Genomic DNA, 12,729 nt, shown 5'->3' with positions numbered 1-12,729 from the left:
TCATCAGAATGAAGTGTCAATCTCTTGAAGAGATTGAGAAAGAAAAGAAAATGTGTATTAAGATAATAACGATTATGGTGATGATGATATTGCAACTCAAAAGAAGGTAAAGGGAAGAGATTGTGATGATGATGATGATGATGATGATGATGAGAACAGGGGATCAGCAATAGTATAAATATAAAGGAGATCTTGTTGATCTAGTCTAAAGCAATTTACACGAAGAAGAAAAAATCAGTAAAAAACTGTTAAATGCATTTTCTGTATAATCTTTTTCGCTGGGCAATGATATCAATTGTTTGATAAATCGAATTTTTTTTTGCAAAAAAAGAAAGAACATTAGAAAGAGAGATTGAGAGAGAGAGGTGGGTAGTTTTATTCATCTCAAGTCTACCTACATCATCTACATTATTATTATCTGTATAATCATCTTTATCAACATCTTCTTGTGCAATCAGAGCCTATGTGGAAAAAGATATTGTCAGTTTAATGTCAAAAAAGTGATTCCAAGGGACCAAACGGTTTTTTATGCATACAAACATAAAAGGATCACAATGATAAAGATTAATGAGAGAGGGAGATGTTGATGATGAAAAGGAGGTTATATCAAGGAGCTGTTCACATTCATACCAATATATTTATTTGGTGAGGCCCATTTAGGCCAGGCCATCCAGGGATAAACGACCTGGCCCAGGCCAATTCAATCTTCCAGGTCAAATCTTACTCTTCTACTTTTCGTCTTCCTTGTCTTAGTGAGCTGCGCTTCTTCACTGCAATCGTACATCTCTCTCTCTCTCTCTCTCTCTCTCTCTTTCTTCTTTCTTTCTTTCTTTCTTTCTTTCTTTCTTTCTTTCTTTCTATCTATCTATCTATCTTTCTCTTACTCATTTTATTGAGGGAGGGCAGGGAAGGAAGGATCAGGAGAGAGATCACTACAGGGAGCATTCATTTCAATGCCGATTTGTTTTGCTTCACTTTTTTTCCTCCTTGATAATCATCTCCCTCTCTTTTTTTTTCTCTCTCTCTCTCTCTTCTCATCTTATTTAAAAACCTTGTTAAGCACTTTTGCCTTTCAATCTTACACTCACACATAATGTTTAAGGCTCTTGATGTGACTCCTGCAATAACTAAGGTTTACAGCTACTAGGCACTGATTTTTTTTCTTATCATAAACATACCCCAGCACATCATCTTCTTCTCCGTCTCCTTCATACGGTTTCATCCTACTTCCTAGTTATTATCATTAGCATTTCATGTTCATATCATATTGTAACAGCAAAATGTTTATCATGATGAGGGAAAATTTTGAAAGATTGACGGATGGAAACATCTTCACCCGGTTTCCTATTGTCTTCACATTTCAATTGCATCTATTGGCGATCTTCAAGATTCATCATTATCAACATATCATCAACACCATAAATTAATTTACAAACCTAAGGGCATTTTGTTACAATTTGCTTACTTTTATGGTGTTAATTTTTCAATCATTTATCAACATTTTCTAACCTAATGTAATTAAAACATAGATGAAAAGAAAAAACAATCAAAAGAGAGAAATACTAATTAATATTAACCGTATTTTAATGACAAAGTTCATGTTTTTGGATCAAGATTAAGATCAAATATCATTTAGATCTGAATAGGAAATGAATGATCGAGAGAAAGTTATTCGATCGAAAATATTTCCTAAGCAACAAGCTAATGATTATAATTAATTAGTGCCATTAGTTTGATACTGTGATGTCTGCAAAAGTGAAATAATTATAATTGTAATGGGAATTGGAATTGGAAACAAGTCATTCAGTTATCAGAGAGTCTCTCATTTGCTCTCCTTTACCTTATTTTGTTCATTAATATATTCTGAGTGTAAGAGAGATAAAGATTAAGTGAGTGAATGATTATAAGTCTTTGTCTATTATATTTCCTTGTGATAATAATAATAACAGAAAAAGAGAAGATAAAGAAAGAGAAAAAGCTAGATGATAATAATGATGATTAACGGAAAAAGGACTTGGATAGATTGATGCATCAGATGATGAGCAAATATAAAAAACATCATCAACATCAACAACAACAACAACACAAGCAATGGAAGTTATCAATGAGATGATGATTAAGATGATGATGACAAAATCAACTGCAAAGAGATGAATAGGTTACTTGGTTTAAATCAAACTCAATATGAAGTGCTTGTTATTGTCAGATAGCCGATGATAATCAGATGAAGACGATAGATGCTAGAAAGACAAACAAAGAGATTGAATAGAAATGGATGGATAAAGAAGGTGAAAGAGGGAGAGAGAGAGAGAGAGAGAGAGAGAGAGAGAGAGAGAGAGAGAGAGAGAAATAAGATGATGACGAAGAAAAAGTTTCGAGAGAGACAAAAGCAAATGATTGAGATTTAAAAACAAGAAAATGATGATAAAGGATGAAGATGAAGATGAAGATGAAGGATTCCAGTTAATACATCTAACAGATTAAATTGAGAAATGGTTAAAGAAGCGAGAAAATGGTTTTTAATTTAATTACATGGGACAAGATTGATTCACCGATTGTTATAACTAACGGTTTATCCTTGACAAAAACTTACGGGACATTGGGTTAAATTAGGAGAGTAAGATGAAAGATGATGATAAAGGAGAAGAAGATAAATAGTGGGAGAGAGAGAGAGAGGAAAAGTTTTGGCTACAAGAAAATGGATTGTACTTTCAAATTAAGCCTTCGCTTTGGGTTAACTTTCGTTGGTAATCTCGTTACAACGTTCATTGTTTTTATCGAGATAAATTTTTCAACATTCTCTGTCTTTTTTTTTCTGCTCTTCTTCCTCTTTCACTTTTAATCATCATCATTATGCGCCGTCATCTTTAATCTTTTCATCCTCATCTTCATCCTCATCATAATCTTTTCTTTGTTTTTATTTTCTTCATCACATTGCTTCAATTATACTTTATCTTTAATTATGTCTACGTAAAAGTTATACAACTAAACTTAGCGAAGAGTCGGAAGTTTAAATTATATTCTTTCTCCATCTAAACTCTCCTCATATCTTTATCATCATCTTTTTGTTTTCTTCTTCAGATTTTGTTTTTCTCTCTTAGCAGAATAAAAAAAAAGAAAAACTCATTTATGAAGCAAAGAAAAAAAAAGCACTAAGGTTAAAGCTCATACATATCCACTAACAGAGTGAAAGTTTTAAGGATAAAAAGAGGTTAATATTAGATATAAATATAAACCTAAAGCTTTGATAATAAGTTGTACCAACATTTAACATTAATCCCAAAGGTAATATGTTTATATATGTGAAGATATATATTTATTTGCCAAGAATAATCTTTGGGTTTGGTTGTTACTAATGTTGCTCTCAGTGGTGTTTCATGTTGTGTTTATATGCGTAACAAACCAGAAATTTATTTCTCTTCATTTTTGAGTAGAAATTCATATTATAAGTAGAATATAAGTTTTCAGAGAGATTTGATATTTAAAACCTCGTGGTTAAAATAATAATGTTATTAATTCAAAACAATATTACTCTTTCATGATGATCATTTTCTCATAATAATAACGATAACCTCTATTTCTCACTCACACAACCAAATCATTATTATTAGCACATTTTTCGTAGGCTTTCAAACAGAATGCCCACCAACTAAATTATTGTAAAAAGCAAGAAAAAAAACATGATCATCAGCATCTATTTGCAATTCGAGAAGAGAGGGAGAGAGATAAGGAAAAGTTTTTCATTCAATTTGCTTAACACGATTCAGTTTAATCTTATTTCACAGTTTTTTTTACAAATAAAAGAGAAAAAAGAGAGTGAAGATGATAAGAATGATGAGGAAGATGATGAGATGAAAACAAAAGTTTCACTTTGAACTTTCTGATTGAGTAAATTGTTCATTTTTTTTTAACCTGTTAAAATGAATGAAGAATAAGATAAGGGTGAGAGTCAAAGAAGGAAACATAGAGAGAAGAAGATAGAGAGAGAGAGAGAGAGAGAGAGAGAGAGAGAGAGAGAGAGAGAGAGAGAGAGAGAGAGAGGCTGGAAGAATATCAAGAAAAATTGAAAGATAAAGAGGGAGATAGATGAGGATGTTAAGTAGAGATAAATGAAACAGAGAGCCGGCTAAGTTGCCTCTTTCTCTTCCTTTTCTTCCACCATCACACCACTACCATCATCATATCTTCATCTTGAAATCATCTCTCCCTCTCTTCATTCATTGTATTACGAATCAGTAAATTACGATTGATTGGCCATGGTAAAATGCTGTTGTTGCTTCTTCAACATTATCATCATCTCATTCATTCATTAATTTTAGACCAAACCTATTGTAATATTGGGAGGAGAGAAACTTATGTTGATGATGATGAGTATAACCTTACTTTCTGCTTCATGTTCATAGTATTTTCCTTGATTCATGCCATTTGGTTGTTAACATGGTGGTGAAAATGAAGAAAATAATCTTAAAAGTAAATCAAGGCTAATACAATGAGAAAACAGCATTTCCATCAGTAAGAAAAGAGAGAAAAAAGTTTTTAACATAATAATACCATTTCTTGATGTTGATATGATGCGATAAGGTTTTGTTACTATTTGATAATATCACAGAGTTTCTCATTATTGGAATTTAATAAATCAATAATGATAATGATGATGATAACAATAAACATCCAACATTGATTTCAATCATATGGAATATCAAACTCAATAATATTAAATCAATAATAATATCTAACCTTTTGCTGTTTTGTTTACAAAATCTATTATAACAATTTGATAACATCAAATGAGAATTGATTCTTGTAATTTGATGATTTCTAATGATTATTATGAGAAAATAAGAATAACTGAATTTATCTTGATTTCTCAAATGAGAGTCAATATTTTTCCATGATATTCTTGTTGAAAAACTGTTTCTTGTTATGGTTCATTACATTCAATTCAAATCATGGTAACCAGTTTTTCAATATCAAATGCAAATTATATCAGTATAGCAATAGAAAAGGAAAAAAGTTCTGATGATGATTTGGATGGGAATGATTCTGAAATGATGATAAGTTGTTATATAGTCAGAAATGGGTGAGTCAAATTGTGAAGATGAAGTAATGTCAAGATAGAATGAAAAAAAGAAGAAAAATTTTTCGTTCATAGAGTTTTTTTTCATGATGAAGATGAAGGAGGAAGATGTAAAGTTAAGTGAGTATGCATATCATCATCATCATTATCGTTGATTCTCACAGAATCAGAATCGAGAGAATGTGAGAGACGAAAAATTCTGTTATATTAGTTATATCATGGGGAACATGTTATAATATGTATATGAATATTACGTTTCCTTGTTCCAATTCATTTTTCTGCTTCTTTTTTACTCTTTTCCATCATTTTCTATTTACATGAATGATTTTGAAGAAGAAAAAAACTTCAACTTGTTCACCATCAACATCAACAACAACACTTTCTCATATGAAGACGAAGCATAAGAGTGGGATGAGGAAGACGATAGAAGAAGGGATGATAAAAAGAAAAAGGAAGAGAGAGAGAGAGAGAGAGAGCGAATAGCAAAATGAGAATAGATGGTTGAATAAAAAAAGAGAAACCTTGGGAGTCTATTTCCTTGCGTATCATCTACATCATCATTCTTATCATCATCTACGAGGCGAAATTCGTGGTAGTAAAAAAGTTGATAGGATCGATAATGTTCATCCAATTAGGAAAGCATTTAAATTGGCATGAAAATGATACATTCATATAATAGTGAGCATACAAGAAGAAGATGACGAAAAGATGAAAGAAAGAAAGGGAGAGAGAGAGGAAAGAGTATCGAAAGAGAAATGATGACGAAATAGTAAGAGATGAAAATCATCGGTATGAGGTAAATGAAGGAAAGTTCAGAGCTGGTAATCCTATTGAGAATGTGAAAGAATGGAGAGAATGAGAGAGAGAGAGAGCAATGCTGATGATAAAAGAGAGGGGAGAGAGGGCAAAAGAGAGAATGATAAACTGAGAGAAAGAATTGATAGAAACAAAGAATGTAAAATCGATGAAACCATTAGAAATACAAAGTATCAACTGTTATACAGTAAAAAAAAGATTCAATGTTACTTTCTCATTCTAAAGCAATTTCATCGTTATTTCTTCAAATCATCTACTCTCTTTTTCTCTTCTCTCTCACTCATCTATTCATCTAACATATACATTTTACAATGTTCACCATGAAAGTTTATTTCATGATATATTTTCTAGATGTATTTAAGGTTATTACAGTTATTTAAATTTGACTTTAGAGCAATTTATGAATGAGAAACAAAAAGTAACAGTTGTACAATATTTGGGAACGTTTTTCATATCTACAATATTATTATTAAAATAGTTTGTGTGTTCACTTCTCATTATCATTAGATATTATTATGAATCATGGTGATATTATCACCATGGAACAGAATGAGCATGAGAGATAAGAGCAGGGAAATAAAAAGGGAGAGAATTTAAATTTTTCTTTCCAGCTTAGAATATGGTTTATGCCGTAAGGAATACTATTATTTTATATACTAGGAAATGTTGACAATATTTTTCTACTATCGAGTAAAACTTGAGTAAAGTTCATTCAAGTACTTTTGTCAAAATCATCATCAATAACAACAATAACAACAACAACAACTGAATGATAAATTTAAAGGAGTTTAAATGATATAAGAAGATATAACAAAAAAAAAGATACAAAAAAGCACCAGAATATTTAATATAATTCTGATAATAGTTTGGTAATAATATAAATGAGATGTTCAAATGCCTTGGAGTGAAATTTTCATTGTATTGATATACTTTTTTCACAATTTTTACTATCAAAGTGTTTACCATTTGCAATGATTGCAGTTGGAGGAAAAAAAAATCTAATAATGTTTTTATCTTACTCATTATCTTTTACAATGATTATATTTGATCATCCTTTTATTATTATTCATCTTTCAGCTCTCCCTTATATAACTTTTCAACTGAACATTTAATTCATAATAGCAGATAGAATCTCATCCTCATCGTAACATGAAATGTTCACTTATCTTTGATATCATTATTATTAACATTATTAAAAACAATTGGACTATCTGACAAGATCAATTAGACAAGGATTAATACCTCGCAAGTAAATGATACAAACTATACACTCACAATATACAATTGATGATATAATCTAATGTTTTTTTTATTGTCAATGTTACTCTAGTGTTTTTATTGTATTATCATCTAATATCATCAAGCCAGTTCCAGTCATCAGTGTTGTTAATCAATGACCAATGGTCAACATTGCATTACATGTATGAAAAAATATATATTGCATTGTGTTATTATTATTACTATTGTCATTATCATCATCATCAGAATCATAATGATATTGTTGACTGAATATTTTAGCTCAACTTTTTTTTTCTTTCTTTTCCTCTGTAATATGGAAATAAAAACAAAAACAACAACAATAATCATAATGATAATGATAATTGGTATTATTATCATAATAATAATACCGATTATGAGCAATTTATTAGCAGGAAAGAGTTAGTTTCATGTAATCCATTCAAATCTACTGTTTCCCCATGATGAAAACTCCCAAAAACCATTTCTTATCATGATCATAATTTACAGAGAAATCTTTTCCTCTCTTCTTTATATTTACTTACTTAACTAATCATAATCTTTCAACATCAGAATCACCATCAGCATCATCATCTTCATGGTTATATATTATCGATAAAGATATAATCAACCTAGAAAAATACAATAGCAATGTAATGTCAGAATGATAATCATCGTTATTGCCCAATCTTTCACAATGACCAAGACCTAATTTCCACTTCTCTCTTTCTCTCCTTGGGTCAAGCTTGAAATGGTCAAAAGTTTTCATATCAAATTTATCATAACAAAAAAATAATGATGAAATATTTCAACACATCACTTTTTTTATTGCACTTTCAAGGTAAAAATCAATTATCACCATGATAATAGCTCTCAATATAATATTACTACAAATGCGAGAGAAAAATAATAATTCAATCTATTATCGAAGTGATTATCTCATGATAAACACTTCGATATGAAAAATATGAAAATTTTTGCTACAATTAGACAAGAAAACAACAAGACATTTTTTTTCATTTTTCCAGCTGATTAAAATGAATAAGAACATGAAAAGTTCTTGGTATCATGAATTTGAAATAATAACCTAATAATGTGCAACTTGGAAATGGTAAGGTTGTATTAAGTTTTCTCTTTTTTATCTTCTAAAAAGAGAACAATTTTTTTTAATGTTCTTGTTAAAGTAATAACATCAATAGATTGTGTTAGCTAATGTTCAATGTAAACTGAATTTTGTGTGTTTATGTTTCAAGGCTTCACAATCAACACTAACCGTTGATTGCAATTTATTTCATGATAATATTGCTAATATCATATTCGAGGTTATTATAACTGGCACTTAATTTTACTTTTAGAATAATTTGTGTTCGCTATTTAGAAAAAAAGAGATTTTCTTTTTTCGTCGATTTTTCTTTTTCTTTTAGAAACTTTTTCGCTGTAATTACAATATTATTGCTCGAACAAAAGATTCTCATTAACTCTCATCCTCTCCCTTGTAAAATAAAAATCATATCAATCTCTTGGTTATAATTAATATATACATTGGGAGAGAATGAGAAAAGGAGAGAGACAAGATAAATGGAGTATAAAATGATTATTATTACCATGATTAGCTTTCATAATCATGATCATGATTATTATCATAATCTCATGATAGTTAATGATAACTTTTAACTCTTTACTTTAATTGAGAGAGAGGGAGAGAGATTTGTTTTTTTTCTGTTCCTATTATTCAGCAAATGTATATTCAGTTGTAGATATATCGTCATGATTATTAACAATCATGTAATAATATCAGCATGTGTGTGTGTGAGAGAGAGAGAGAGTTAATCAAAGGGAAACAATTGGTTAACTACTGCAAGTTAATGAGTTTCTATCATTATCAATTCAATTTGATTGAAATCTATGGTGTGTCTGTTTGTGTGTTGATTGTTTGTTTGCACAACTGAATTCAAGATGATGGTTGATGATGAAAATTGATTAGGTTGATTGTGATTTGTTGATTAATTGTCTAGCTTGATTGTTCCCTATTAGTATTGTGTTTTAATCTTTATCTTTACAACTCTTCACATCTATTGATGTTTTTTTCTCTCTTCTATTCATCTTCATTTGGATTAGAGATTAGAAAATAAAATCAGTTTTATCTGAAGGAAATTATTCAGTTAATCTATCACCTTCTGGTTTATTCTGATTGTTTATATGCTCACGATTATATAACTTTCTGATATGATGTTTTCTATGGTAATAATAATGATATAACATATGAATTATAATTGAAGTTGTTAACTGTTTACTTATCAACTAAATAATAAATAGTCAATGTTACACTTAACGACAAGAGGTATCAATGAAATTGTCTCTCTCTCTCTCTCTCTCCCTCTCTTTCTGATTTCTGCTGTCAATGTTTCTCACTATGTCAACAGTGAGTTCAACGTCAGATTGTCAGGAATTTACCGTGATGTTAATGACAATAAGCAAAGACCGATGACTTTTCATCATGATGAATCTCTATCATTCCATAATCAACATCATTCTAATAATATAATTGAAGGGCACCTTTTATTTTATTATTTATCCTTCTTCAATCTAATGATTGAATTCATCTAGCAACAAACATTGAACATCAAATGTAATTACAACAGCGAAACAAAACAAAAAACAACAATCAAAGTTAGAAACTCTCTCTCTCTCTCTCTAAATCATCTTTGGGTTACATAATAAGTTTGCTTAGTACAGCCTACACATAAAGGAGGAACATTATCATCATTAGTGTGTATATTGTGCAGTTATTATAATAATTATTGGTTACATTTCTGAATAATAAGCTTTGGTACACAATTGAAAAAGGGAGAAACTTGAATCTGATGTAATAACATGGCAAGAAAATCATTGGAATCATGTAGCTTGTAATCAAAATTATTCGGGTTAAGCTTATGTTACAAAATTCAAACCAAATCCAAGTCAATTCTTTCATTTCCTTTTCCCTTTTTTTCCTCTTCTTCTCTTTCTACCTTTGTATTTCTCTCTTTCTATTTGGTCTCTAACTTGATGTCCTTTGCTCTCTTTTATTTCTTTCTACCTCCTTCTGTTTTTCCCACAGAATAAAATAAAGAAAAAAGAACCTAAAATAGAATTATTTTGCCTCGAAGCCACATCGTTATTCCTTTTCGATGTCTTCTTTTTTCATCATCACTTTCACTCTTTCTTTCTTACTAACTCACTTACTGCTTCTCACTTTCTTTCCATCAACATCTTTGCCTCTGACATCTATTATCATCCTCATTATACCAATGGCATTTTACTTTTCTTTCATTTCTCCATCTTTTCCATCTAACTGACTTTTTAACTCTCTCATCTTCTTCAGAGTCACATTTAGATACATAACAATACAAAGTACTGTTGTTTCAATGGAGCTCATCTATTCACCCAAAAATTTACTCTTTCTATTTTTCCTTTCTAACTTTTACTATCATCATCATCATCATCATCATTATCATCATCTCATTCACTTGGATATAACTTCCTAGAAGCATTGTTGTTAATGCCAAATTTAATTGGGTGGGAGAAGATAGATGATATAAAAAGAGTGAGCCAAAGAGTGAGTGAGAGAAGGGATAAACTCAGATTCTTTCATCCATGAATATGGTAAATATGATTCGTTTGATCAGAATCATTTTGTACAGAACAGGCCTGATGATTATGATGATAATGATGATTACGATGATGATGTTAAAGGTACTTATTTCAACAATAATATTCCCTATCCTACTTTTGCAAATATTAATACATCGTCATAACTCTTGCTTTACCTTTGCTCTCGTTTTTTTCATCAACATCATCATCTTCTTCCTCTTCGTTGAATTTATCTCGATTTTTAAGCTGAGTTAAACACGCAATTTCATCTTCTTATCATCATCACCATCATCATCATTATTAACAACATAGAAAATTTGATTATATTCATTCATCTTTTTCATATCTCTCTCTCTCTCTCTCTCTCTCTTTGTCGTATTCGCTCTCTCCCTCTTCTAGTTGCAAAATAAATGAACGGTAAATTGAAATGATTAAACGATTTAGGCGATTACGTAAATTATGATGATGATGTTCACGAGGACAAATGATTATTAAATTTTTTCCTACAAAAATTGATTATTGAATGAATTAAGTTTTGGAGAAAATTGGGTCAAAATATTAATATCATGATGACCCAAGTAATTGAAACTCTCTATACCTGGATTGTATAATTATTTCACAGTATTAACTGGACATGTACAATAATATAACAGTTAATTTATATACTAATAAAGTGAAAAAGTAAGTGTAATATAATATCATAAACAAACGCAAGGTTTAACTCATGATGATCACACAATAGGCATGAAAATCAGGTCAAACATCATAGTCTTTGAATACAATTTAATTACACAATTGTGTTAATCACATGATAATAATCAAAATAATTTTCAATTGTCTACAATCAAGTTATCATTAAACAAAGAAAAACTAACCACTACAATTGAAAAATTGTCGTTGGTTTACAATAATCAATTGAAATGTTCCCAGTGGATGTTAACATTACAGAAGCAACAGATAGAAAGAAAGAAAGAAAGAAAGAAAGAAAGAAAGAAGAGAGAGAGAGAGAGAGAGAGAGAGAGAGAGAGAGAGAGAGAGAGAGAGAGAGAATAAGCTTTTTTTCATCATCAGTGGATCAACATAATGATAATCATCATAAAAATCATATGATGAAGGGGAAAAAATCATAAGGAGATGATAACATAAACTTGATGTTATTAACCTTGTTGGCATCCTCAACAAAAAGGGAGTTAGCTGGTGGGAGTAAATGAGAGAGAAACTTTAAAGGCAGTACAATTTTTTCTGCTCTCTCTCTCTCTCTCTCTATCTGTCTATCTACAGTGATGACGATGGTAAACAATTTATATTGTCTATTAAATTAGATAATAATAATAATAAAAACAGCAGAGAAAAAAAGAGCGACATGTATGTTTATATAATACATTATATTATGTTTTTATATATTATATCAAGTACAATAAATGTCAGCTCTTTATCATCACTCAATCAGCTTACAAGAAGAGAAAAAGATTGCAAATAATTATTAAAACCTCTATCATCCAGTTATCATCATTGATGATAATTTACTTGGAAAAAAAGCCGGGAACTTTACCATTAACATCATTGGTTATTAATACTGTTAGAGTTGTGTTGCTGTTTTATAAACTCACTAATGTCCAATCGTTGTGGTTATGAATGATAACATCAAACCCCTCAGGGTTAAGACCAATATTGATAATTATGATGATAAATAATAATCATAATTTCAATCAATTGGCTAAATCTTGTCGAAATTGTCAACATTATTGATAATAATATATTCTTTCCTTATTTTTCTTAGGTAACAACCCAACAAGATTAGGAAGAGTGGGGAGAGAGAGAGAGTGAGAGAGAGCGAAATTGATGAGGATGAAAAATGTTGTTGATTTGACCGAAAACAGTTATGTATGTAACCAGAGAAAGTGTGACAATGAACATTTCGATGTATAAGATAATTGACAATTATTCAACATCAGAAATAGTGATGG

The 12,729-nt window shown here is 30.0% G+C and overlaps 1 protein-coding gene across 1 annotated transcript in view; it reads right to left on the bottom strand.

Annotated features, from left to right (window-relative positions):
• The window catches only part of LOC128390274 (zinc finger protein 704-like), a 31,713-nt gene that overhangs the window by 15,831 nt on the left and 3,153 nt on the right, over positions 1-12,729 (bottom strand). The window lies entirely within an intron of this gene.

The sequence above is a fragment of the Panonychus citri genome, unplaced genomic scaffold, assembly GCF_014898815.1.
Source record: "Panonychus citri isolate SS breed McGregor unplaced genomic scaffold, ASM1489881v1 Contig00117, whole genome shotgun sequence".
Classification (NCBI taxonomy): Eukaryota; Metazoa; Arthropoda; class Arachnida; order Trombidiformes; family Tetranychidae; genus Panonychus; species Panonychus citri.
The sequence above is the reverse complement of the archived record's forward strand: the minus strand, read 5'-3'. Positions and strand labels throughout refer to the sequence as shown.